Source organism: Panthera onca, chromosome X (genome assembly GCF_046562875.1).
Source record: "Panthera onca isolate mPanOnc1 chromosome X, mPanOnc1 haplotype 2, whole genome shotgun sequence".
NCBI classification, from domain to species: Eukaryota; Metazoa; Chordata; class Mammalia; order Carnivora; family Felidae; genus Panthera; species Panthera onca.
The window spans coordinates 77247803-77275657 of record NC_138357.1 but is presented as its reverse complement, the minus strand read 5'-3'; positions in this window follow the sequence as shown (position 1 = coordinate 77275657).

Sequence of the window (27855 nt, the reverse complement as noted above, 5' to 3'; positions counted from 1 at the left end):
CCACCAACATGGCACAAGGGTTCTAGTTTCTAAACATTCTCACAAATATTTATTTTCTGTTTTTCAATTTGTTTTGTTCTTTTAATACTGGCCATCCTAACTGGTGTGAAGTAATATCTCCTTGTGGTTTTTGTTTGCATTTCCATGATAATTATTGACGTTAACCATATCTTTTAATATACCTGTTGGCCATTTCTATGTCTTCTTTGGAAAAGTGTTTATTTATAATTTCCTTAATGTTTTTAATTTTTAACATTTATTCATTTTTTGAAAGAGAGAGAGAGAGAGAGAGAGAGAGCGCACATGAGCATGGGAGGGGCAGAGAGAGAGGTAGGCACAGAATCTGAAGCAGGCTCCAGGCTCTGAGCTGTCAGCACAGAGTCTGACCTGGGGCTAGAACCCATGAACCATGAGATAATGACCTGAGTTGAAGTCAGCCACTTAACCGACTGGTCCATCCAGGTACCCTTTCTTGTTTTTTTTAATTTATGGTTTTTTTTGTTTGTTTTACTATTGCATTGTATAAGTTCCTTACATACTTTTGAAATTAACCCTTTATCAGAAATATAGTTTGCAAGTATTTCCCCCATTCCATAGGTTGCCTTTTCACTTTAAAAAAAATGTTTATTCATTTATTTTGAGGGAGGGATGGAGGGAGAGAGAGAGAGACAGACACACAGAGAGAGAGAGAAAGAGAGAGAATGGGACAGAGAAAAAGAGAGAGTCCCAAACAGGCTCCATGCTGTCAGTGCAGAGTCCAGTGTGGGGCTTGGTCTCATGAACTGTGAGAATATGACCTAAGCTGAAATCAAGAGTTGGACACCCAACCAACTGAGCCACCCAGGCGCCCCCCCACCCATAGGTTGCCTTTTCACTCTTGATTTATTTTTTGTGAGGATGCTTTTTAGTTTTATATACTTATTCCCTTTATCTTTTTTTGCTATTGTTTCCTGCATTTTTGGTGTCCTATCAAGGAAATGCTTGCTAATATCAATGTCAATAAGCTTTGGTTTTTAATGTTTTCTTCTAGGAGTTATATGGTTTCAGGTCGTACATTTACATTTTTAATCCGTTTTGATTTGATTTTTGTGTATGTGTAAAACAAGGGTCAAATTTCATTCCTTTGGATGTAGATATTGTTTTCCAACACTGTTTATTGAAGAGAGTGTTCTTTCCCCATTGTGCATTATTAACATTTTGTTGAATATCAGCTTTGTTCTTTATGCTCAGTATTATTTAGGGTCCTTTTTTATTCCAGTTGAATTTTAAGAGAGAGAGAGAGAGAGAGAGAGAGAGAGAACGAGAGAGCGAGAGCATGTGTGTGTGTGTGTGTGTGTGTGTGTGTGTGTGTAATCTTTACAATTTTATACACATAAGATCATGTCACTTGTGAGCAGAGATAATTTATTTCACTTATGTTTAGCTTTGCATGTCTTTTAAATTTACTACATGCCTAATTGTTCTAGGTAGAAATTAAAGATGGCATAAATAATTGGAAAGACATACCATGTTTTTGGATTGGAATACTTAATATTGTTCAAATGTCCTTGCCACCAAAAGCAAGCTACAGATTCAGTGCAATCCCTATCAAAATCCCAATGCTTTTTTTTTTTCAGAAGTGAAGAAAAAGTCCCAAAATTCAGTACTACCTTGAATAAAAGTAGTGTGAGTGGGTATCCTTGCCTTGTTTTGATCTTAGAAGAAAAGGTTTCAAAATTTTTATTGAGTATTATGTTAACCATAGCCTCTTCATAAATGGCCTTTTTTGTGTTAAGGTAATTTCTTTCCATTCCTAATTCATTGAGTGTTATTTTTCATAAAATGATGTTAAAATTTGTCAAATGCTTTTTCTACATCTATTGAGCTAATCGTATATTTTTTCCTTTGTTCTGATGTGAGGTATCACATTGATTGATTTTTATCTCTTTATCTATCTTTGAATCTCAGGGATAAATTCCACTTTTTCATGGTGTGTGGTCCTTTTAAAGTACTACTGAGTTTGGTTTGCTGGTACTTTGTTAAGAAATTTTAAATCTGTATTCATCAGGGATCTTCTTTCTGTAATTTTCTTTCTTCTAGCATTTTTTTCTGGCTTTGGCATCAGGGTAATGCTGCTCTCATAAAGTGAGTTTGGAAGTCTTTCCTCTTCTAATTTTTTGGAACAGTTTGAAAAGGATTGGTGTTAGCTCTTTAATGGTTGGTAGAACTCATCCATGAAACCATCTGGTTCTGAGCTTTTTTTTTGTTGGAACATTTTTGATTACTTATTTTGTCTCCTTACTAGTTATAAATCTGTTTAGTTTTTTATTTATTCCTTATTCAGTTTTTGGTAGGTTGTATCTTTCTAGGAATTTATCCATTTCTTCCAGATTATCCAATTTGTTGGCATGTAATTACTCATAGTAGTATCTTATAATCCTTTACGTGACAACAGTTGTTAATATCTCCTCTTGAATTTATTTTATTTTATTTATTTGAGTCTTCTTTCGATTTTCCTTAATCTAGCTGACGATTTTTCAATTTTGTTTTCATTTTAAAAGAAGCAACTCGACTTCTTAGAATTTTCTATTTCATTTATTTCTGCTCTAATATTTATTATTTCCTTCTGCTAACTTTGGATATGGTTTGTTCTTTTCCTATTTCCTTGAGATGTAAAATTATGCTGATTATTTGAAATCTTTCTTCTTTTTAAATGTAGGTGTATACTACTATACACTTAGCATGGCGTTTGCTACATTTTACATGTTTTGATATGTTGCATTTTCATTTTTATTTATCTCAAGCTATTTTCTTATTCTCCTTTTTCATTCTTATAATAGTCTTTATTAAATATTGTTATTGAAATAAAATAGGTATATAACACTGTGTACGTTTCAGCATTTCAACATATTGACTTGATATATTTGTTATGTTGCAATGATTACTACCATAGAGTTATTTAACACCTTCATCATGTTTTATAATTATTTTTTTGGTGGTGGGCATAATTTAGATCTAGTCTGTTAGCAACTTTGAAACTTATAATGCAATGTCATTGACTATAATCACTATGCTGTGTATTAGCTTCACCAGGATTTATTTATCTACTAGTTTCCAGTGTTTATCCTTAAACAATTTATCCCAAATTCCCCAACCTCTACCCTAGCCTCTGGTAACCATTATTTTACTCTATTTCCTTGAGTTATGCTTTTTTTAGATTTCAAATATACATGATACCATACAGTATTTGTCTTTTTGTCTGACATATCTCAGCATAATGTCCTCAAGGTCCATTCATGTTGTCACAAATGGAACTCTCTCCTTCCTTCTCATGGTTGATTAGTATTCATATATGTTCATATCCATTCATTTACTGACAGGAACTTAGGTTGTTTGCATATCTTGGCTATTGTGAATAATATTGAAAAAACATAGGAGTGTGTGTGCGTGTGTGTGTGTGTGTGTGTGTGTGTGTGTGTGTGTATCTTTTCAGACTCCTATTTTCATATTCTTTGGATGTTTACCCAGAGTAAAATTACTGGATTGTATGGTAGTTCTATTTTTACTTTTTTGGGGAACCTTTGTACTATTTTCTATAGTGACTGAACCAACTTACATTCCCATCTATAATGTAAAAGTGTTCCCTTTTTTCTACATCTTCACTAACACTTTTCATCGCTTGTCTTCTTGATGGTGGCCATTCTATCAGATGTGAGGTAATGACTTGTGTTGGTTGTGATTTGCATTTTTCTGATGATTCGTGATATTGAGCATCTTTTCATAAACCTGTTGGCCATTTAGATGTCTTTTTTGGAGATCTATTTAGCTTCTCTGGCAATTTTTATTTTAAAAATAATTTTTTTAATGTTTATTTATTTTTGAGAGACAGAGCATGAGCAGGGGAGGGGCAGAGAGAGAGGGAGACAGAGAATCTGAAGCAGGCTCCAGGCTCTGAGCTGTCGGCACTGAGCCTGATGCAGGGCTTGAACTCCTAGACTGAGAGTTCATGACATGAGCCGAAGTTGGACGCTCAACTGACTGAGCCCCTCTCTGGCCATTTTTAAATTGAATTATTTGTTTTTCTGTTATGAATTGGATTAGTATTTTATATATTTTGGTTGTTAACTCCTTGTCTGATATATGGTTTGCAAATATTTTCTACCATCCCATAGGCTGCAGTTTCATTTTTTTCATTGTTTATATTTTTTAATTTTTAAAAAAATAATTTAAAAGTTTATTTATATTTGAGAGAGAGAGAGAGAGAGAGACAGAGCCCAAGTGGTGGAAGGACAGAGACAGAGAAGGAGACAGAATCTGAAGCAGGCTCCAGACTCCAAGCTGTCAGCACAGAGCCCGATGTGGGATCTAACTCAGGAACCGTGAGATCATGACCTGAGCTGAGGTCGGACGCTTAACCACCCAGGCGCCCCTTCCCCTAGGAATTTTATAGGATCAAGTCTATGTTTAAGTTTTTAGTCCATTTAAAGTTAATTTTTTTTATTAAAGGATAATTAACATACAGTATTAGTTTCAGGTGTACAATATAATGCTTAACAATTCCATACATTTCTAAGTACTCATCATGATAAGTATATGCTTAACCTCCTTCACTATTTCACCCATTCCTCTACCCACCTCCCTTCTGCAAAACACCAGTTTATTCTATGTATTTAAGTGTCTGTTTTTTTGTTTTTTTGTTTTGTTTTTTGTTTTGTTTTTTTTTGTCTCTTTTTTCTTTGCTTGTTAATTTGTTTTGTTTCTTAAATTTTACATGTGAGTGAAATCATATATCATATATCAAATATCATATATTTGTCTTTCTTGGACTGACTTATTTCACATAGCATTATACCCTCTAGGTACATCATGTTGTTGCATGTAGCAAGATCTCATTTTCTTATGGCTGAGTAATATTCCATTGTATATGTATATCACATCTTTACCCATTCATTTGTAGATGGACACTTGGGTTTCTTCCATATCTTGGTTATTGTAAATAACGTTGCAATAAACATAGGGGTGTGTATACCTTTTTGAATTAATCTTTTTGTTTTCTTTGGATAAATACCCAGTAGTGGAATTAATTGATCATATGGTAATTTTATTTATAACTTTTTGGGGAACATCCATACTGTTTTCCACAGTGTCTCACAAATTTAAATTATCAGCAGTTGTGTGTGAGGGTTATTTTTTCTCAAAATCTTCACCAACACTTGCTGCTTCTTGTGTTTTTGATTTTAGCCATTCTGGCAGATGTAAGGTGGTAATCTCATTATGGTTTTGTTCACATTTAACTAATTATTAGTGATGTTGAGCACCTTTTCATGTGTTTGTTGGTCATCTCTGTGTCTTCTTTGGAAAAATGTCTTTTCAGGGTTTCTGCCTGGTTTTGTATTAAATTGTTTTTTTTTTTTTAGAACTTGTATAAGTTCATTATGTATTTTGGATATTAACTCATTGGATATATCATTGCAAATATCATCTCCCACTCAGTACATTGTCTTCTTGTTTGTTGATGATATCCTTAGTTTTTTTTTATTTTGGTGTAGTCCCAATAGTTTAATTTTGCTTTTCCCTTGCCAGAAGTGACCTCTAGAAAAATGTTTCTATGGCCAAAGTCAAAGAGATTACTGTCTATGTTTTCTACTAGGATTTTTATTCTTTCAGGTCTCACATTTAGGTGTTTAACAATATTTGATTTGTATTCATGTATTATGTAAAAAATAGGTCCATTGTCATTCTTTTAAATTCAGCTGTCTAGTGTTCCCAAGACCATTTGTTGAATAAGACTCTCTTTTTAGCCTTATATATTCTTCCCTCCTTTGTCTTAGATTAATTAACTCTATAAACATTGGTTTATTTCTAGACTGTCTTATTTCTTCCAGTGATGTGTCTATTTTTGTACCTCTACATACTGTTTTGATTACTACAGCTTTGTGGTATATCTTGAAATCTGGGATTATGATACATCCAGCATTGTTCTTTTATTTCAAGATCTCATTGGCCATTCAGGGTCTTTTGTGGTTCTATGCCAATTGTAATATTATTTGTTGTAGTTTTGTGGAAAATCCTGTTGGTATTTTGATAAGGATTGCGTTGAACCTGTAGATTGCTTTGGTAGTGTGGACATTTTAACAATATTAATTCTTTAAATTTTTTTTAACGTTTTATTTATTTTTGAGACAGGGAGAGACAGAGCATGAACAGGGGAGGGTCAGAGAGAGGGAGACACAGAATCCGAAACAGGCTCCAGGCTCTGAGCTGTCAGCACAGAGCCCGACGCGGGGCTTGAACTCACGGACCGAGAGATCATGACCTGAGCTGAAGTCGGACGCTTAACCGACTGAGCCACCCAGGCGCCCCAATAATATTAATTCTTAATCCATGAGTATGGGCTATCTTTCTGTTTGTGTTTTTAATTTCTTTCATCTGTGTTTTATAGTTTTCAGAGTATAGGTCTTTCACCTACTTAGTTATGTTTATTCTTGGATATTTTCTTTTTTGGAGGATGCAGTTGTAAATGGGACTGTTTTCTTAATTTCTCTTTTCTGCTATCTAATTATTAGTGTAGAGAGGTAAAACAGACTTCTGGGTATTACTTTTGTATCATGCCATTTTACTGAATTCATTTATCAGTTCTAGCAGTTTTTTGGTGGTCTTTTGTTTTTTCTATATACCGTACCATGTTATATGTAAATAGTGAGTTTTATTTCTTCTTACTGATTTGGATACCTTTTATTTCTTTTGTTGTCTGATTTCTGTGGCTAAGATTTCCAGTACTATGTTGAATACAAGTGGTGAGACTGGACATACTTGTCTTGTTCCTGACTAGAAGAAAAGCTTTCAGTTTTTCCCTATTTAGGATGATGTTAGCTGTGGGGTTTTCATATATGGTGTTTATTAGGTTGAAGTATGTTCCCTCTAAATCTATTTTTTTTTAAATCAGGAATGGATGTTGTACTTTGTCAAATACTTTTTTCTGCATATATTGAAATGATCATACAATTTTTATCTTTTCTCTTATGAGCTGATGTATCACACTGGTTGATTTGTGAATATGGAACCACCCTTGCAACATAGGAATAAATACCACTATTCCCATGAATGATTTTTTAATGTATTGTTAGATTCTGTTTGCAAGTATTTTGTTGAGTATTTTTGCTTCAATTTTCATTAGGGATATTGGCCTGTAGTTCTCTTTTTTAGTGGCATCTTTACCTGGTTTTGGTATTAGGGTAATGATGGCCTCATAGAATGAATTGGTAAGTTCTATTTTTTTAAATAGTTTTAGAAGCAAAGGTATTAATTCACCTTTAAATGTTTGGAAAATTTCGTCTGTGAAGCCATTTGGCCCTGGACTTTGTTTGCTGGGTTTTTTTGATTACTGATTCAATTTCTTTGCTTGTTATCAGTGTGTTCAAATTTTCTATTTCTTACTGATTCAATTTTGTTAGTTTATGTGTTTCTAAGAATTAATCCATTTCTTCTAGGTTGATCCATTTGTTGGCATATAGTTTTTAATTTTATCATAATTGTACTTCTGTGGTTCAGTTGTTATTTCTCCTCTCATTTGTGATTTTATTAATTTGATTTCTTTCTCTTTTTTCTTAATAAGTCTGGCTAGACATTTATAATTTTTATTATTTTTTTCAAAGAACCATCTCCTGAGTTAAGTGATCTTTCCTATTTTTTTCATTTCTATTTCATTTATTTCTGTCTAATCTTTATTATTTGCTTTATTCTGCTGGTTTTAGGTTTTGTCTGTTGTTCTTTTTCTAGCTCTTTTAGGTGTAAGGTTAGGTTGTTTATTTGAGATTTTTCTTGCTTCTTTAAGTAAGCCTGTCTTGCTATAAACTTCCCTTTTGGAACCACTTTTTCTGTATCCCAGAGGTTTTGGACCATTGTGTTTTCGTTTTCATGTATTTCCATGTACTTTTTCATTTCTTCTTTTATTTCCTGGTTGGCTGATTCATTGTTTAGTGGCATATTATTTGACCTCCATATATTTGTGGTCTTTCAAGATTTATTCTTGTCATTGACTTCTTGTATCATAGCGTTGTGGTCTGGAAAGTTGTGAGGTATGAGCCGGATCTTCTTGAATTTGATGAAGCTGGTTTTGTGGGCTAATATGTGATCTACTCTAGAGAATATTCCATTTGCACTTGGAAAGAATGTATATTCTGCTGTTTTAGCATGGAATGTTCTGAATATATGTGTTGAATCCATCTGTTCCAGTGTGTAATTCAAAGACATTTTTCCTCAGTGATTCTCTGTTTAGATGAACTGTCCATTGATGTAAGTGGGGTATTAAGTAACCTACTATGATTGTATTATTACCAAATAGTTCCTTTATGTTTGTTATTAATTGTTTTATATGTTTGGGTACTGCTCTGTTGAATGCATCAATATTAACAATTGTTATGTCTTCTTGTTAGATTGTCTCCTTTATTATTACATAGTGTCTTTCTTTGTCTCTTGGTACAGTCTTAGTTCTAAAGTCTATTTTGTCCAATATAAGTATTGCTACTCTGGCTTTCTTTTGACATCCATTTGCAAAGTAGATGTTTCTTCATCCTCTCATTTTCTTTTTGTTTTTTTTTTTTAATGTTTATTTATTTTGAGAGAGAGGGGGAGAGAGAGAGAGAAAGGTGTGAACTGGGGAGCGGGAGGGGCAGAGAGAGAGGGAGACACAGAATTCAAAGCAAGCTCCAGACTCTGTCTGAGCTGTCAGCACAGAGCCTGATGTGGAGCTCAGACTCACAAGCCTTGAGATCATGACCTGAGCTGAAGTCTGACACTTAACTGACTGAACCACTCAGGCATCCCTCATTTTCAATCTGCAGCTATCTCTAGGTCTAAAATCAGTCTCTTGTAGAAAGCATATAGATGGGTCTTATTTTTTTTATCCATTCTGTCTTTTGATGGGAATATTTAGTCCATTTAGATTCAAAGTAATTGTTGAAAGATATGTATTTCTGGTTATTATTTTTGTTTTGTAGTTGTTTCTGGAGATTTTCTCTGATGATTTCTAGTCTTTCATGGTTGGCTGATTTTATTTAGCGATATGTTTGGATTTTTTCTCTTTATTCTTTGCATATTTATTGATGGTTTTTGATATATGGCTATCATTAGGTTTGTATATAACCTCTTCTGAATATAGTAGTGTATATTAAATTGATGGTCATTTACATTTAAATCCATTTTCTACTTTTCTCTCCTCCCCACCTTTTAGGTATGTATTGTCCTTTTTTACATCCTTTTATTTTGTGAGTTCCTTCACTGACTTTTTTACAGAAATATTCATTTTTACTGCTTCTATGTTTCCTTCCTTTATACTGTCCCTTTTGGTCTTTCCTTTTGACTCAGAGAGTCCCCTTTAATATTTCTTTCAGGGCTGGTTTAGTGGTCATGAGCTACTTTAATTTTGTTTGTCTGGAGGCCCTTTATCTCTCCTTGTATTCTGAATGATAGCCTTACTAGATAGAGTATTTTCAGCTGCAGATTTTAATGTATCATGCCACTCCCTTCTGAGATGGAAAGTTTTTACTGACAGATCCCCTGCTATCATTATGGGTTTTCCCTTGTAAGTTACTGTATTCTTTTGTCTCACTACTTTATTTTTTTTTCTTTTATCGCTACATTTTGCCAATTGAATTACAATAAATCTTGGTGTGGATTTGCTTTTGTTAATTTTGATGGGGGTTCCGTATGCCTCCTGGTCCTGGATATTTCTTTCCTTCCCTAGATTAAGGGAAGTTTTCAGATACTGTTTCTTCAAATGAATTTTCTGGCCCCTTTTCTGTATCTTCTTCTGGGATCCCTACAATACAAATTTTGTTATGTTTGATGGAGTCACTGAGTTCCTTAGTCTATTCTCATTTTGCATAATTATTTTTTCTCCCTTTTGTTCAGCTTTATTACTTTCCATTACTCTGTCTTCTAGGTCATTAATTCCCTGTTTCTTCAGCCTGCTGTTCCTTCCATCAGACATGTTTTTTGTTTCATTTATTTAGCCCTTTATCTCTGCTGTGTTATACTTTTTCTCGGTGTTAATGGTCTCACTCATGTCTTTCACTGTTTCAAGTCCAATGAGTATCTTTATGATCATTACTTTAAATTATCAATCAAGTATGTTACTTAAATCTGTTTCTTTTAGATCTCTGGCTGTGGGCTTGTCCTATTCTTTCTCTTGGGATACATTTCTCTATCTTCTCATTTTGGATAAGTCTCTGTGCCTGTTTCTGTGTGTTAGGAAAGTCAGTTTTGTTTCCTATTCTTGAGGGTAATGGCCTTAGGAAGAAGAGGTCCTATAGTGCCCTGCCATGTGATGTCCTCTGTTCTCCAAGGCCTGAGACATTCAGTGGTGTCTCCAATGTGTGCTGCATGTAGTCTGACATTTTGTATTGGTTTCTTTATCTTCCAGGTCAGTAGTCTTCAGAGTATCTCTCTAAATGTTTTTGGGCAGTGTTTGGTGTCCGGCCTGAATGAGGTACATTATAACTAGGTGTGCTCTGATCTGTTTGTGAATTGAGACCTGTTGTCACTGCCAGCAGAACTGAGGCACTGCAAAATCCCATGTCAGGAGACACAGTGAGACCAGGGTTTTGGGCCAACCTTACAGAGGAGGGTGCCTGCTCTCCTAGATCTGGGGCAAGCATGACTGGGAAGGGCGGTTCTACCAGAGCACAGGAGGTGGAGCTTGGTGTAAGCAAGTCAGGTAGCAAGTGTCTGCACTGTCCCAGTTTCTGCAGGTGGCCTGTGCTTTTGATGAGGGTTGGGGAAGGAAATGGTGCCTGCCAGTTCCTTTTTTCTGGAGGGGTCTCTCCGTGAATCTGCTTCTCTGGATCATGCACTGAAATGAAAGAATAAGCTCCCCACTGTGCACCAGGCACTCATCAGATTGCTGTTTCCACGCTGTATGTCCACAGGTTGTTTGCCTCTCTTCTTTCCAAAAGCAGTGCATGCCCTCCAGACTCTATTCCATGCTTTCCACTGACCTTTAAAACTCCAGACTTTAAGCCCAGCTAGTTGTAGGAACTCACAACATTTGAAATTTGGCCCCTCTCACTTTCCAAGGCAATTGCTATGGGGATTATTTCCCCTGTGCACTTCCTTGTTCTAGTCTGTCTCTTGTCCCTTGACCAAGGCTGTCTCCTCACCACAGTGGCCAAGATCTATTTGTCTCCCAAAGTTCATCTTTGCACTTCTAACTTCTTCAACATGGTCTCTTTTCTATGTTTAGTTGTGGAATTTGTTTTGCCAGGGTTCATGTCAGTTTCTGGGGGTATTTAGGATGCTTTGTTATCTCCTGTATTCATGGGATGAGATGAGCCTAAGGCCCTCTTACTCCCCTACCATCTTCCTAAATTCCACCAAAGTAACTGGTATTAACTCTACTTTAAAAATTTGGTAGAATTAACTTGTGAATCCATGTGGTCCTGGGCTTTTGTCTGTTGGGAATTATTTGATCACTGAGTCAATTTCATTAGTAGTGATTGGTTACTTTAAATTTTTTTTTTTCTAATTTAAATTAGGATTAGCTGGCATGAAGTGCAATACTTGTTACAGCATTAGAATTCAGTGATTCATCATTTATATATAACACCGAGTAGTCATCACAGTAAGTGCCATCCTTAATCCCTATCACCCAACTACCCATTTCCCAACCACCTCCCTCCATCAACTCTCAGTTTGTTCTCTGTTATTAAGGAGACTCTTTTGGTTTGTTTCCACCTCTCCCTCTTTTCTTCCCTTCCCATACGTTCATCTCTTTTGTTTCTTAAATTTCACATATGAATGAAATCATATATTTGTCTTTCTCTGACTTTTGCACTTACCAAAATACATTTTAGTTCCATCCACATCATTATAAATGGCAAGATTTCAGTATTTTTGATGGCTGAGTAATATTCCATTGTATACCACATCATCTTTATCCATCCATCAGTGGATGGACACTTGGATTCTTTCCATAATTTGCCTATTGTGGATAGTGCTGCTATCAACATTGGGGTGCATGTACCCCCTAGGAATTCAGTATTATTTTATCCTTTGGGTAAAGATCTAGTAGTGCAATTGCTGGGTAATACGGTAGTTCCATTTTTAACTTTTTGAGGAAACTCCACACTGTTTTCCATAGTTATGGCACCATTTTGCATTGCCACCAACACTGTAAGAGGGTTCCTCTTTCTCTGCATCCTCACCAACAACTTTTGTTTCCTAAGATGTTCATTTAGCCATTCTGACAGGTGTGAGGTGGTATCTCATTGTGGTTTTGATTTGTATTAGCCTTATAATGAGTGTTGTTGAGTTTTTTTCATATAAATTTAAGCAATTTTTTATGTCTTCTTTGGAGAACTGTCTTTCATGACTTCTGCCCATTTCTTAACTGGATTATTTGTATTTGGGGTGTTGAGTTTGATAAGTTCTTTAAAGACTTTGCATGCTAACCCTTTATCCGATATGTCATTTGTAAATATCTCTCCCCATTTCATCAGTTGCCTTTTACTTTTGTTTTTTTCTTTGACGTTCAGATTTTATCTTGATGAAGTCCCTAGTTCATGTTTGCTTTTGTTTTCCCTGCCTCTGGAGACCTGTCTAGAGTAAGAAGTTTCTCCAACCAAAGTCAAAGAGATTGCTGCCTGTGTTCTCCTCTAGGATTTTGATGTTTCCTGTCTAACACTTAGATCTTTCATCCATTTTGAATTTATTTTTGTGTATGGTGTAAGAACATGGTCCAGTTTCATTCTTCTGTGTGTCGCTGTCCAGTTTTCCCAATACCATTTGCTGAAGAGACGTTTTTCCATTGGATATTCTTTCCTGCTTTGTCAAAGATTAGTTCACCATACATATATTTGTGGGTCCATTTCTGGGTCCTCCATTCTATTCCATTGATCTATGTGTCTGTTTTTGTGCCAGTACCATACTGTCTTGATGATTACAGCTTTGTAATACAGCTTGAAGTTTGGAATTGTGATACCTCCCACTTTGCTTTCCTTATCAACCTTACTTTGGCTATTCAGCATCTTTTCTGGTTCCATACAAATGTCAGAATTGTTTGTTCTAGTTCTCTGAAGAATGCTCGTGTTATTTTGATAGGCATTGCATCGAATGTTTAAATTGCTTTGGGTAGTATTGACATTTTAACAATATTTGTTCTTCCAATCCATGAGCATGGAATGTTATTCCATTTCTTTGTGTCTTCTTCAATTTCTTTCATAAGCTTTCTATAACTACAGAAATATAGTTACAGACCTTAGGGGAAAAGCTCTCAGTTTTTCCCCATTGAGGATAATATTAGCTCTGGGTCTTTCATATATGGCCTTTATGATGTTGTGGTATGTTCCTTCTATTCCTGATTTGCTGAAGGCTTTTATCAAGAAACAATGCTGTATTTTATTAGATGCTATTGATAGAAAGATGTTGTTCTTATCCTTTTTTTTTTTTCATTACTGTGGTGTATCGTGTTGATTGATTTGTAGAATTGGTCCACCCCTGTGGACCTGCGCCCAGGAATTAATCCCAGCTGATCATGATGAATAATTCTTGTAATGTATTGTTGAATTTGATTTGCTAGTATCTTGTTGAGAATTTTTGCATTGAATTCATTGGAAATATTGATATGTAATTATTTTTGTGGGGTCTTTGGTTTTGGAAACAAGATAATGCTGGGCTCATAGAATGCATTTGGAAGTTTTCCTTCCATTTCTATTTTTTGGAATAGTCACAGAAGAATAGGTATTAACTCTTCTTTAAATGTTTGGTAGAATTCCCCTGGGAAGCCATCTGTCCCTGGACTGTTGTTTGTTGGGAGATTTTTTAGTTACTGCTTCAGTTTTTTACTGTTTATGGGTCTGTTCAAATTTTCTGTTTCTTTCTGTTTCTGTTTTGGTAGTTTGTTTCTAGGAATTATCAATTTCTTATAGATTGCCCAATTCTTTGGCACATAATTTTTCATAATATTCTCTAGTAATTGTTTGTATTTCTGTGGTGTTACTTGTGATCTCTCCCTTTTCATTCATGATTTTATTTATTTGGGTTTTTTCTCTTCTTTTGGATAAGTCTGGCTAGGGGTTTATACATTTTGTTAATTCTTTCAACGAATCAGCTCTTAGTTTTGTTTTTCTACCATTTTTTAAAAACTTCTGTATCATTTATTTCTGCCCTAATATTTATTATCCCTTTATTTTGGTTTTGGGCTTTATTTGCTGTTCTTTTTCCAATTCCTTTAGGTGTAAGGTTAGATCGTGTAATTGAGACTTTTCTTCCTTCTTGAGAAAGGTCTGTGTTGTTACATACTTCCTTCTTATGACCTCCTTTGCTGTATCCCAAATATTTTGGAGTGTCATGTTTCCATTTTCACTGGCTTTCATTATTTTTTTTTATTTCACCTTTAATTTTCTGGTTAACTCATTCATTCTGTGATAGGATGCTATTTAACCTCTATATATTCATGGTCTTTCCAAATTTTTTCTTGTGCTGAACTTTAAGTTTCATAGCGTTGTGGTCTGAAAATATGTGTATTATGATCGCAATCTTTTTGTACTGGTTCAGGCATGATTTGTGACCCAGTATGTGATCTATTCTGTAGAACGTTCCATGTGCACTCAGAAATGTGTATTCTGGCTGCTTTATGGTGAAATGCTCTGAATGTACTTGTTAAGTCCATCTGATCCAGTGTGTCATTCAGTGCCATTGTTTCCTTATTGATTTCTGCTTAGGTGATCTGTCCATTGATGTAAGTGGGATCTTAAAGTTCCCTCCTTTAATTTTATTATTATTAATGAGTTTCTTTACATTTTTAATTAATTGATTTATATATTTGGCTTCTCCCAATTGGGGGCATCAGTATTTACAATTATTAGATCCTCTTGATTGATAGACCCCTTTATTATGATAAAATGCCCTTCTTCATCTTTTATTACAGTCTTTGTTTTAAAATCTATATTGTGTTGGAGCACCTGGATGGCTCAGTCAGTTGAGCATCTGACTTTGGCTCAGGTCATGGTCTTGGGGCTCATGAGTCTGAGTCCCTAGATTGGGCATGCTTCCATCAGCAAAGAGCCCACTTTGGATCCTCTGTCTCCCCCCTCTCTCTGCCCCTTCCCCACTCATTCTCTCTCTCTCTCTCTCTCTCAAAAATAAAAAAAATAAATAAATAAATAAAATGTAGTTTGTCCCATATAAGTATGTCTACTTTAGCTTTCTTTTGATGTCCATTAGTATGGTAAATGGTTCTCTATCCCCTCACTTACAATTTGGAGGTGTGTTTGAGTCTAAAATGAGTCTCTTATAAGCAGTGTATTGATAGGTCTTTTTTTCCATCCAGTATAATACCATATGTCTTTTAATTGAAGATTTTAGTCCACTTAATTTCAGAGAAATTATTGATAGATATGAATTTAGTGCCATTGTATTACCTGTAAAGTCACTGTTCCTTAGGTTGTCTCTGTTCCTTACTAATCTTTGTTTCTTTTGGTCTCTTTTTCCCAGTATAAGGTTTCACTTTAATAATTTTTTAGAGCTGGTTTAGTGTTCCCACGCTCCTTTAGTTTTTGCTTGCCTTATAAACTGTTTACCTCTCTTTCTATTCTGAATGACAGCCTTGCTGGAAAAAGAATTCTTGGCTTTATATTTTTCCCTTTGAACACATTGAATATATCATGCTACTCCCCTCTGGCCTGCCACAGTTTTGTGGACAGGTCTACTGCTAACCTTATGTGACTTCTCTTGTAGTTTAAGGTCTTTTCCCTAGCTGCTTTTAGAATTATCTCTTTATTGTTGTATTTTGTAAGTTTCACTATAATATGTCTTGATGTTTACTGTTTTTGTTGATTTTTTGTTGATTTTGAGGGGAATTCTCTGTGCTTCTTGGACTTGAATGCCTGTTTCCTTCCTAGATTAAGGACATCTCAGCTATAATTTCTGTCCCTTTTTCTCACTCCTCCTGCTGGGACTCCTATGATTGATATATATATATTGCTTTATAGAAACATTGATTTCCTTAATTCTATGTTTATGATCTAATAATATTCTTACCCTCTAATTTTCAGCTGAATTATTTTCCATAATTTTATCTTCTATATCACCATTCTACTCTCTGCTCCTTTCATTAATATTATGATTACATACAGTAAATTTGCATTTCAGTTATAGCATTTTTTTATTTGGGCCTGTCTACCTTTTAGGTCTTTTCTCTCTGTATCAGGAGTTTCTCTGGTGTCTTCTATGCTTTTTAAAACCCAGCTATTGGGGTGCCTGGGTGGCTCAGTCAGTTAAGCATCTGACTTCAGCTCAGGTCATGATCTTATGGTCCGTGAGTTCGAGCCCCACGTCAGGCTCTGTGCTGACTGCTCAGAGCCTGGAGCCTGCTTCAGATTCTGTGTCTCCCTCTCTCTCTCTGCTCTCCCCCACTCATGCTCTATCTCTGTCTCTAAAAAATAAATAAATGTCAAAAAAATTAAAAAAAAATAAAATAAAACCCAGCTATTATTCTTATGACTGTTGTTTTAAATTCTTGTTCAGATACATTATATCTGTTGTGAGCAAATCCCTGGGCAAATCTTCTTGATCTTTCCTTGGGGGAAAATTCCTGCATCTTGTCAATTTATGTCTTTTGCATGTTATGAAAGCTTGTTATGTTTCCTGCTCCTGAGAGTTATGCTATTTTAAGAAGCGGTTATATACTCTCCATGCCTGGTGCTTCAGGAAGTGTTTTTGGTGTATGCTGTGTGCCCTGTCCTGTTGTGATTTGGCTGCTGTTTCCCCCAGGTCAGTCCTCTGCAGAATTCCTCCTTGCTTGCAGTGGGGAGTATTTGGACCTTTAACTATGTGTGCTTTGATTTGTTTGTATATTCCTGATTTAAGAAAAAGAAGAAAGGCCTGTTCCAAAGAGAGAGAGAGAGAGAGAGAGAGAAGTAAAAGGAACATAATAACTCCCAAAGTAATAGACAAAAATTTGTAAGCCTCATTCCAAAGTGAAAGAAAGCAAAAAAGAAAAAAAAAACAATTTTAAAGAAGCCTGATCCAAAATAGAAGAAAAGGAAACAAAAAACCAAAGAAACAAACATACAAAAAGTATGTCTGATTCAGAACAAAAACAAAAACAAAAGCCTGGTCCTATTTCCACCAGAACTGAAGCTGACACTCTGGAACACCTTATAATCACTATACTTGGTGCATGCAGGGGTGCCTTTGTTGGTCCTCTGGGGGAGAAGCCCCCTGGGCTGGCTCACAATCAGACCTGCTTTTGTAAAGATGTACCTGTAGGGTGCATGGGGGGTGGGATTTGAAGTAAGTGGCTCCAGCCCCCGTTGAGGGTGTTGTGTTACTCCCTGAAGTCTGACCATGCTAGTGGGTGGGTGAAGATATCACCCCGCTCTGTCATCCCTGGATAAGATATCTGGCTCCTACCTCTGTTCAGGTAACCTTCACAGACAAGTGAACAATCTCACTTCCTGTGTCCCAGGCCTCTTTCAGATCCCTGTCCTCAACCCTTCTGTGCCCAGGCTACTGACACAGTTGGCAGCACAGCTCTCCTGTGTTTTATCTCTGGTGTGAGACTGGGGTTCAAAACTCCAAATCTTAAAGGACCTGGCAAGGCAGGGACCCACTGCCCTCCTCCAGAGGAGAGCCTCTCAGCGCTGCAGCTGGTGCTGTTCTGTCCCAGAAAAGCAGTTGCATGGCCATACAGGTGTCTGGGGTTTATGGTGAAGCACAGAAAAAAGCTGTCACCCCTTTATCTGCCCTTTGTTTGTGCCTCTGCTGTTGAATGGCTGCTCAAAGATGCCAGCTGGGTTTTTTTGTCCTTGGAGAGGCAATATACCCTCTTCCAAATGCATTCCAGGAAGGGGAAATTTGTCTCCCAGTACAACTCAGGGGATCCCCACACCACACTGTTTGCTGTTTGCTGTCTGCTCTCTGCTCCCAGGCCTTCCCTCTTTCTCCCCAGTGGTACCACCACCCTCCTGGATCTACTCCAGCAAATGGCACAGACTTCCAAAAACTCAGAATTTCAGCTCCACCGTTTTCAAAAGCTTGCAGTAATCAGTTCCTCATGATTCTCCCATCAATGGTTTTGGGGGTGTGCTTTTCTTGTGCAAGCCCAACATGCTCCTCTCTCATCCCCCACCTCTTTCTTCTCTCTGTGAAATGGGCTCCCACCTTCTGTGGTACCATGGCTTTTCTCTCCTCCAATTCCCCTCTCCGTACTTGTGTGCCTCCCACTTCTCTCCCTTAAATTATGCAAATTGTTCTCTTAATCCTCAAATTGATTTCTGAGGTGTTCAAAATGATTTGATGTTGATCTAGCTGTGTTTGAGGAATGAGAAAAGCCCAGGGTACCCCTACTTCCCTGCCATCTGTTTTTACTTCTGTTTGCATGGTAGATGTGTTTCTGTCCCTTCCCTTTCAATCTGCATGTGTCTTTAGGTCTTATCTCTTACAGACTACATATACATGGTTCTTGTTTTTTATCTATTCCATCACCCCATGTCTTTTAATTGGAGCATTTACTCCATTCACACTTAAAGTAATTATTGAGAGGTATATTCTCTCTCTCTTTTTTTTTTTTTTTGTTATTTGTTTTCTGGTAGTTTTTGTAGTTCTTTGTTCCTTTTTTTCTTCTGTTGCTCTTTTCCCTTCTGTTTGATGGCTTTCATTAGTACTATGCTTAGATTATTTTCTCTTTATTTTTTGTGTATCACATGTTTTTGATTTGTTGTTATCATTAGGGTCATATATAATTGCTTATGCATATAGCAGTCTATATTAAATTGATGGTTGTTTAAGTTTTAACTCACTCTAAAGCATTAACTTTTACTCTCCCCCATGCTTTTTGTATATTATATCACACTTCACATCCTTTTTTTGTGAATTCTTTGATGTTCATAGTTATAGTTTATTTTTCTGTTTTTGTGCTTTAACCTACATACTATTTTTATAATTGATTAATCTACTTTTACTATATGTTTTCATTTACCTGTCAAATGTTTTCCTTTCATAATTTTCTTTCTCCTAATTATGGCCTTTTCTTTCAACTCAAAGAATTCTGTTACATTTCCTGTAAGGCTGGCTTAGTGGTGATGAACACCTTTAATTTTTGTTTGTATGGGAAACTGTTTATCTCTCCTTTTGTTCTGAATGATAACCTTGCTGGGTAGTGTATCCGTGGTTGCAAGTTGTTTTTTTTTTTTTTTTCTTTTTTCTGTTCTTTGATTATATCATGCCACTCTCTTCTGATCTGCAAAAATCTGCTAAAAAATTTGGCTGATAACTTTATGGAGTTTCTCTTCAATGTAACTGTATCTTTCATCTTACTGCTTTTAAGAATCTCTCTTTATCATTATTTTTTGCCATTTTAATTATGTTTCTTGGTATAGACCTCCTTTGCTTCATTTTTCTTGGGTGCTCTCTGTGTTTCTCACATCTGTGTATTTGTGTCCTTCCTCAGATAAGGGAGATTTTCAGCTATAATTTCTTCAAATAAATTTTCTGCCCCTTTCTCTCTCTCTCTCTTCTTTTTCTGGGATCCCTAAAATGTTAATGTTATTATGCTTGATGTCACTGAGGTCCATTACCATATTTTAATTTTTTTATTCTTTCTTGCTTTTGCCATTCAGTTTGGTGCTTTCCATTACCCTGTATTTCAGGTAGCTGATCCATTCTTCTGTCTCCTAATCTGCTATTAAGTCTCTCTAGTATATTTTTTATATCAGTTATTATGTCTTTCATCTTTGATTGGTTCTGTTTTGTACTTTCTATTTGTTAAATGTCTTACTGACATTTCTTATCTTTTTCAAGTCCAGGAAGTATCCTTATCATTATTACTTTGAATTTTTCTTCAGACATGTCACTTACCTGCATTTCATTTAGCTCTTTTGCTATGGTTATCTTATTCTTTCATTTGGGACATATTTCTTTGCCTTTTCATTTTGTTTAACTCTCTGTGTTTGTTTCTATGTATTAGGAAAGTCAGCCACATTTCCTGATCTTGAAAACAGTGGCCTTATGAAGAGAGGTCTCTTATGCCCAACTGTGCAATGTCACTGTTCATTAGGTCCACGTACTCCCCAATGGCAGGAGTCTCTTTGGAAGAATGTCTGCTGAGTGGTGTGGTTTGGATGGGAGGGAATCCACAGAGGAACATGTGGGCAGGGCACTCAGTATTAGTAAGATAGGTAGAAAGTGCTGATTTCCTAAAGTGTCCTTTTATCTAATTATCAGAGGAAGGGAGAATAATGGAGTCTGAGAACTCTTTTGTTCTTCCAAAGTCTTTTAAGGATTTCTGGACTTCCAGCACATGTTCTGAGATTAGTAAATAAATATTTTTCACACATATCCCAGGCACTTTTCAAACTGTTGCTTCTATGTTGTATCTATTCTGGATTGTTTGTTATGCTGTCTCTTTAATGGCAGGGGTCCAGTTTCCTATCACCCATGGCTCTCCTAGCTAATCCCACTAGTTTCTTTAAAGTGCCAAGAGTTAATTTCTCAATTGTAAAAACTCATGAAGTTATTCCCGACTCATTTTCAAAACCAAATGTTACAGGGACTCATCTTCCCAGTTCGTCTCCTGTGCGTCAGTGCCTGGTGGGGTCTGATCCTCTCGCTTTTCCATGCTTGTGGTGTCCCTTCCCTTTGTGGTTAGTCTCGTTGCAGGTTTGGTTCTCAACTCATCTCTGTCCCTCTTGCCCTTTTTGATTTGTCCTTCTCCTTATGACTAACTGTGGAAAGTCGGTTCTGCCAGTCTTTGGGTTGCTTTTTGAGTTAGCTGCACTGATGTGCCTATTATCTTGGTGTGTCTGTGTGATGAGTTGAAAATCTCCTTCTTCACCATCTTCCCAGCCTCTCTCTTGACTGATTTGGTAGAGTTCTTGGTTGTAGTTTTTTTTTTTTTTTTCCTTTCAGTACTTTAAGTTATATCATGCCACTCCATTCTGCCCTACTAAGCTTCTCCTGAAAAATCAGCTGATAAGCTTATGGGGTTCCTTTTGTATGTATGTAACTGTTTTCTTTTGTCTTGCTGCTTTTAAGCTTATCTTCCCAGTGCCAAGGATTCCTGGTGTGGGATCTGATACTTTCATTTCTCTGTGCTTACGGTGTTCCTCTCGTTTGTGATTAGTCTTGCTGGGAGTTTGGTTCCCAACCTCATGTCTGACCCTCCTACCCTTTTGGATGTGGCCTCTTCTCTACAATTAACTGTGGTAAGTCTGTTCTGCCAGTCTTCATGTTGTTTTCAGAGTTAGTTGCATAGATTTTACTGTTATCTTGATGTATCTGTGGGTCAAGATAAGCTCAGGATTCTCCTATTCCATTTCCCCTGACCCTCTCTCTTACTCTCTCTCTCTCTCTGTCTCTGTCTCTGATGCATCTACCCAAAGATTTATTAATTTATCTTTTACAAGAACTAGTTCTTAGTTTAATTGATTTTTTCTGTTGTTTTTATCCTCTATGTAGTTTATTTTCACTTAGATATTTATTATTTCCTTCCTTATACTGATTGTGGGCTGTGCTTATTTTTGTTTTTAGTACTTTTTAGATGTTAGGTTAGATTGAGATTTTACTTTTTTTTTTTTTTGAGGTAAGACTGTATTGCCATGAATTTCCCTCTTATAACTGCTTTTTGTGCATCCCATAGATTTTGGAAAGCTGCATTTCCATTTTTATTTATCTTATTTATTTTTTCTTTGATTTCTGTGTTTACCCGTTGGTTGTTTAATATCATGCTGTTTAGCCTCCACATGTTTATGTTTTTTTTTTCAATTATCTTGTAGTTGATTTCTAGTTTCATAGTGTTGTAGTCAAGAAAGATACTTGATATGATTTCAGTCTTTTTAAATTTATTGATTTGTGGTCTAACATATGATCTGCCTTGGTGAATGTTCCATTTGCACTTGAGAAGAATGTGAATTTTGCTGTTTTTGGATAGATTGTTCTATATATAACCATTAAATTTGTGTGGTCAATTGTGTCATTTAAGGCTAGTGTTTCCTAGTTGATTTTCTATTGGAATGAACTATCCAGTTATGTAAATGGGGTATAAAGGTCCCCCACTATCATTGTCTGCCTGTCCACTTCTCCCATTATGTCTCTTAATATATACTTCATTTATTTAGGTGCTTATATGTTAGATATATAAGCATTTTCAAATGTTATATCTTCTTGTTGTATGAAATTCTTCATCATTATATAATGCTTTTCTTTGAATTTTGTTACAGTTTGTGTTTAAAGGCATTTTTTTATTTTCCCAATAAAATATTGGGACCCTACTATCTTTTTATTTCCATTTGCATGGGATATGTTTTTCCATCCCTTCTCTTTTAGTCTGTAACTTTTGGTCTGAAGTGAGTCTCTTGTAAGAAGCATGCAGAAGGGTCTTTTTAAATAAATCTGTTCTTTCACCCTGTGCCTTTTGGTAGAGGGATTTATTACATTTACATTTAAAGTAATTATTGAGGTGTCTGGGTGGCTCAATCAGTTAAGCGTCCAACTTCAGCTTGGGTCATGATCTCACGGCTCATGGGTTTGAGCCCCACATCTGGCTCTGTGCTGACAGCTCGGCACCTGGAGCCTGCCTCAGATTCTGTGTCTCCCCTTCTTCCTGCCCCTTACCTACTCACACACACACTCTCTTTCTCTTAAGGATGAATAAACATTTAAAAAAATTAAAGTAATTATTGATACATATGTATTATTGCAATTTTGTTAATTGTTTTCTGGTTGTTTTCATATGTTATTTATTTATGGTCTTACTTTTTCAATTAAGTCCATTTAATATTTATTGTAAAATTGGTTTGCTGGTGATGGACTTCGTTACCTTTTGCTTTACTGAGACATTTTTTTTTTCTCAAATTATGAATGATAACCTTGCCAGCTAGAATATTCTTGGTTGTAAATTTTTTTCTTTCCTTCAGTACTTTGAATATATCTTGCCATTACCTTTCTGGGCTGCAAAGTTTCTGCTGAAATTTTACCTAGTAGTGTTATGATGATTCCCTTATATAGAACTAGCTATTTTCTCTGGAATATTTTAAGATTCTTTATGTTTAACTTTTTAAAGATTTTAAAAATTTAAGTATAATATGTCTTGATGTGGATCTTTTTGGGTTCATCTTGTTTGGGACTTTTGTGTTTCCTGGACCTAGACATTTGTTTCCTTCTGTAGTTCAGAAAAGTTTTTAGCCATTATTTCCTCACATAAGTTTTCTGTAAATTTTCTCTCTCTCTCCTTCTACAACCTTTATAATGAGAATGTTAATATGCTTGATGTTGTCCCTGAGGTCCCTTAAGCTATTCTCATTTTTTAAGCAATAAATATTTATGGAATGAACAAGTGATTTATGATGTAAGTTTCATTTAAAAACCTCAGTATCTCGGGGCGCCTGGGTGGCGCAGTCGGTTAAGCGTCCGACTTCAGCCAGGTCACGATCTCGCGGTCCGTGAGTTCGAGCCCCGCGTCAGGCTCTGGGCTGATGGCTCGGAGCCTGGAGCCTGTTTCCAATTCTGTGTCTCCCTCTCTCTCTGCCCCTCCCCCGTTCATGCCCTGTCTCTCTCTGTCCCAAAAATAAATACAAAACGTTGAAAAAAAAAAATTAAAAACCTCAGTATCTCAACATTTCTGATTCCACTGCTAACCCGCAGATCACCATGCCCTTTTTACTTTAGTTGCATTGCAACTTTTGGTCACAAAACATGAACTTCTACTTCTCATGGTACAAAAGCTCTATAGTTTCAGTTTATTTAGAGTTTTATTAGTGAACTATGTTGTGAGAACTCCACACTGAATATTTGCAAAACCATCGTTTTTATACTTTTGTGAAAACAGTTGTTCACTTACTGGTTCCCAGGCTCAGAATGGGCTTTTATGTTTGTTTGTTTTATTTTATTTATTCTCAAGTTAGCTAATGTGCAGTGTAGTCTCGGCTTCAGGAATAGATTTCAGTGATTCATAACTTACATATAATACCCAGGGCTCATCTCGACAAGTTCCCTCCTTAATGCCCATTGCCCATTTTCCTCACTCCCCCCACCCTCCAACCCCATAAACCCTGTTTGTTCTCTGTATTTAAGGTTTTCTTATGGTTTGCCCCCCTCTTTATTTTTATCTTATTTTTACTTCCTTTCCCCTATGTTCAAATGTTGAGTTTCTCAAATTCCACACATGAATGAAATCATATGATATCTGTCTTTCTCTGACTTCTTTCGCTTAGCATAATACCCTCCAGTTGTTCCACCCACATTGTTGCAAATGGCAGAATTTCATTGTTTTTCATCGCCAAGCAGCATTCCATTGTATACATATACCACATCTTCTTCATCTATTCATCAGTCTATGGACATTTGGGCTCTTTTCATAATTTGGCTATGGTTGATAGTGCTGCTAGAAACATTGGGGTGCATGTGCCACTTCAGATGAGCATTTTTGTATCCTGTGAATAAATTCCTAGTAGTACAATTGCTGGGATGTAGGGTAATTCTATTTATAATTTTTGAAGGAAACTTCACACTGTTTTCCAAGAGTGGCTGCACCAGTTTGCATTCCCACCACAGTGTAAGAGGGTTCCCCTTTCTCCATATCCTCGCCAACATCCATTGTTTCCTGAGTTGTTAATTGTAGCCTCTCTGACTGGTATGAGGTGGTATCTCAGTGTGGTTTTGATTTGTATTTCCCTGATGATGAGCAATGTTGAGCATCTGTTCTTGTGTCTATTAGCCATCTGGATGTCTTCTTTGGAAAAGTATCTATTCATGTATTCTGCCCATTTCCTCACTGGATTATTGGTTCTTTGGGTGTAGAGTTTTGTAAGTTCTTTATAGATTTTTGATACTAACCCTTTATCTGATATGTCACTTGTAAATATCTTCACCCGTTCTATTGATTGCCTTTTAGTTTTGCTGATTGTTTCCTTTGCTGAGCAGAAGCTTGTTATCTTGATGAGGTCCCAATAATACATTTTTGCTTTTATTTCCCATGACTTCAGAGACATATGTCAAGTAACATGTTGCTGCAGCCGAGGTCAAAGAGGTTGCTGCCTGTTTTCTCCTGTAGGATTTTATGGCTTTCTGTCTCATATTTAGGTCTTCCATCCATTTTGAATTTATTTTTGTGTGGTGTAATAAAGTGGTCCAGTTTAATTCTTCTGCATGTTGCTGTCTAGTTCTCCCAGCCCCGTTTTGCTAAAGAGACTTTTTTCCATTGGATACTCTTTCCTGCTTTGTCGAAGATTAGTTGGCCATATATTTGTAGGTCCATTTCTGGGTTCTCTTTTCTATTCCATTGGGCTATGGGTCTGTTTTTGTGTGAGTACCATACTGTCTTGATGATTACAGCTTTGTAATACAGGCCAAAGTCGGGATTGTGGCACCTCCAGCTTTGCTTTTCTTTTTCAACATTACTTTGGCTATTTAAGGTCTTTTGTGGTTCCAAATTTTAGGATTATTTGTTCTAGCTCTGTGAAGAAGGCTGGTGCTATTTTGATTGGGATTGCACTGAATGTGTAGATTGCTTTGTGTGGTATCGACATTTTAACAAATATTGTTCTTCCAATCCATGGACATGGAATATTTTTCCAGTTCTTTGTGTCTTTAATTTCTTTCATAAGTTTTCTATAGTCTTCAGTGTACAGAACTTTTACCTTTTTGGTTAGGTTTATTCCTAGGCATTTTTTGGTTTTTGATGCAATTGTGAGTGGGGTTAATTCCCTGATATCTCTTTCTGTACATTGATTTTATATCCTGCGACTTTGCTGAATTCCTGTTATCTCCTCTAGCAGTTTTTTGGTGGAGTCTCGAGTTTTCCAACAAGAGTATCATGTCATCTCTGAGGAGTTAAAGCTTGACTTCTTTGTCAGTTTGGGTGCCTTTTATTTCATTTTGTTGTCTGATTGCTGAGGCTAGGACTTCCAACATTATGTTAAACAACAGTGACAAGGGTGGACATCCCTGTTGTGTTCCTGATCTCAGGGGGAAAGCTCTCACTTTTTCCCCATTGAAGATGATATTAGCTGTAGGCCTTTCATATATGGCTTTTATGATGTTAAGGTGTGTTCCTTCTATCCGACTTTCTCAACAGTTTTTATTAAGAAAGGATGCTATATTTATCACATATTTTTTTTTGTATCTATTGGCAAGATAATATGGTTCTTATCCTTCCTTCTATTAGTGTGGTATATCATGCTGATTGATTTGTGAATATTGAACCAGCTCTGCAGCCCAGGAATGAATCCCACTTACCATGGTAAATAATTCTTTTAATGAAAAAATAAAAAAAATTTTGATTTGCTAGAGTCTTGTTGAGAATTTTTACATCCGTGTTCAACAGGGATATTGGACTATAATTCTCCTTTTTAGTGGGGTCTTTGGTTTTGGAATCAAGGTAATGCTGACTTCATAGAATGAGTCTTGGAACTTTCCTTCTGTTTCTATTTTTTGGAACAGTTTGAGAAGGATAGGTATTAACTCTGCTTTAATTGTCTGGTAGAATTCCCCTAGGAAGCCATCTGGCCCAGGACTCTTATTGGTTGGGAGATTTTTGATAACTGATTCAATTTCCTCACTGGCTGTGAGTCTGTTAAAATTTTCTATTTCTTCCTGATTGAGTTTTGGTAGTGTGTGTCTAGGAATTCGTCCATTTTTTCCAGATTGTCCAGTTGTTTGGTATATAATTTTTCATAGTATTCACATATTTGTTTGGTTTTCTGTTGTGTTGGTTGTGAAGTCTCCTCTTTTGTTCATGATTTTATCTATTTACGTCATCTCTCTTTTCTTTTAAAAAAAAAACAGCTTTTAGATTCATTGATCTGATATACTGTTTTTTTATTCAATATTGTTTATCTGCCCTAATCTACATTATTTCTTTCCTTCTGCTGACTTTGGGCTTTCTTTTTTGCTGCCTTTCTAGGTCCTTTAGGTGTAGGGTTCAATTGTGCATTGGGATCTTTCTTGCTTCTTGAGATAAGCCTGAATTGCAATGTGTTTTCCTCTTAGAACTGCCTTTTATGCATCCCAAAGGGTTTGGACTGGCATGTTTTCATTTTCATTTACTTCCATATATTTTTTTAATTTCTTCTTTAATTTCCTGGTTGACCCATTAGTTCTTTAGTAAGATGTTCTTTAACCTACATATATATATATATATATATATATATATATATATATATATATATATGGGGGCTTTCCAAATTTTTTCTTGTGGTTGATTTCAAGTTTCATAGCATTGTGTTCTGGAAATATGCATGGTATATCAATCATTTTGTACTTGTTGAGGGTTGTTTGTGACCCAGTATATGATCTAATTTGGAAAGTGTTCCATGAGCTATTGAGAAGAATGTGTATTCTGCTGCTTTAGGATGAAAAGTTCTGAATAAATCTGTTAAGTCCATCTGGTCCAATGTGTCATTGAGAGCCATTGTTTCCTTATTGTTTTTCTGCCCAGGTGATTACATTTGTTTATGTTTGTGATTAAGTGATTTATATATTTTGGTGTTCCACATTGGGGACATATTTATAATTGTTTGCTCTTCTTGATGAATAAATTCCTCAATTATTTTTTAATTAAAATAATTTAACATTTATTTATTTTTGAGAGAGAGACACACAGACTACAAGCAGGGAGGGGCAGATAGAGAGGGAGACACAGAATCTGAAGCAGGCTCCAGGCTCTGAGCTGTCAGCATAGAGCCTGATGTGGGGCTTGGTTCCACAAACCATGAGAACATGACCCGAGCTGAAGTCGGATGTTTAATTGACTGAACCACCTGGGTGCCCCTAAACCCCTTAATTATGATATAATTCCCTTATGCATCTCTTGTTACAGGCTTTGTCTTAAAATCTAGTTTGTCTGATATAAGTATGCTACTCTGGCTTTCTTTTGATGTC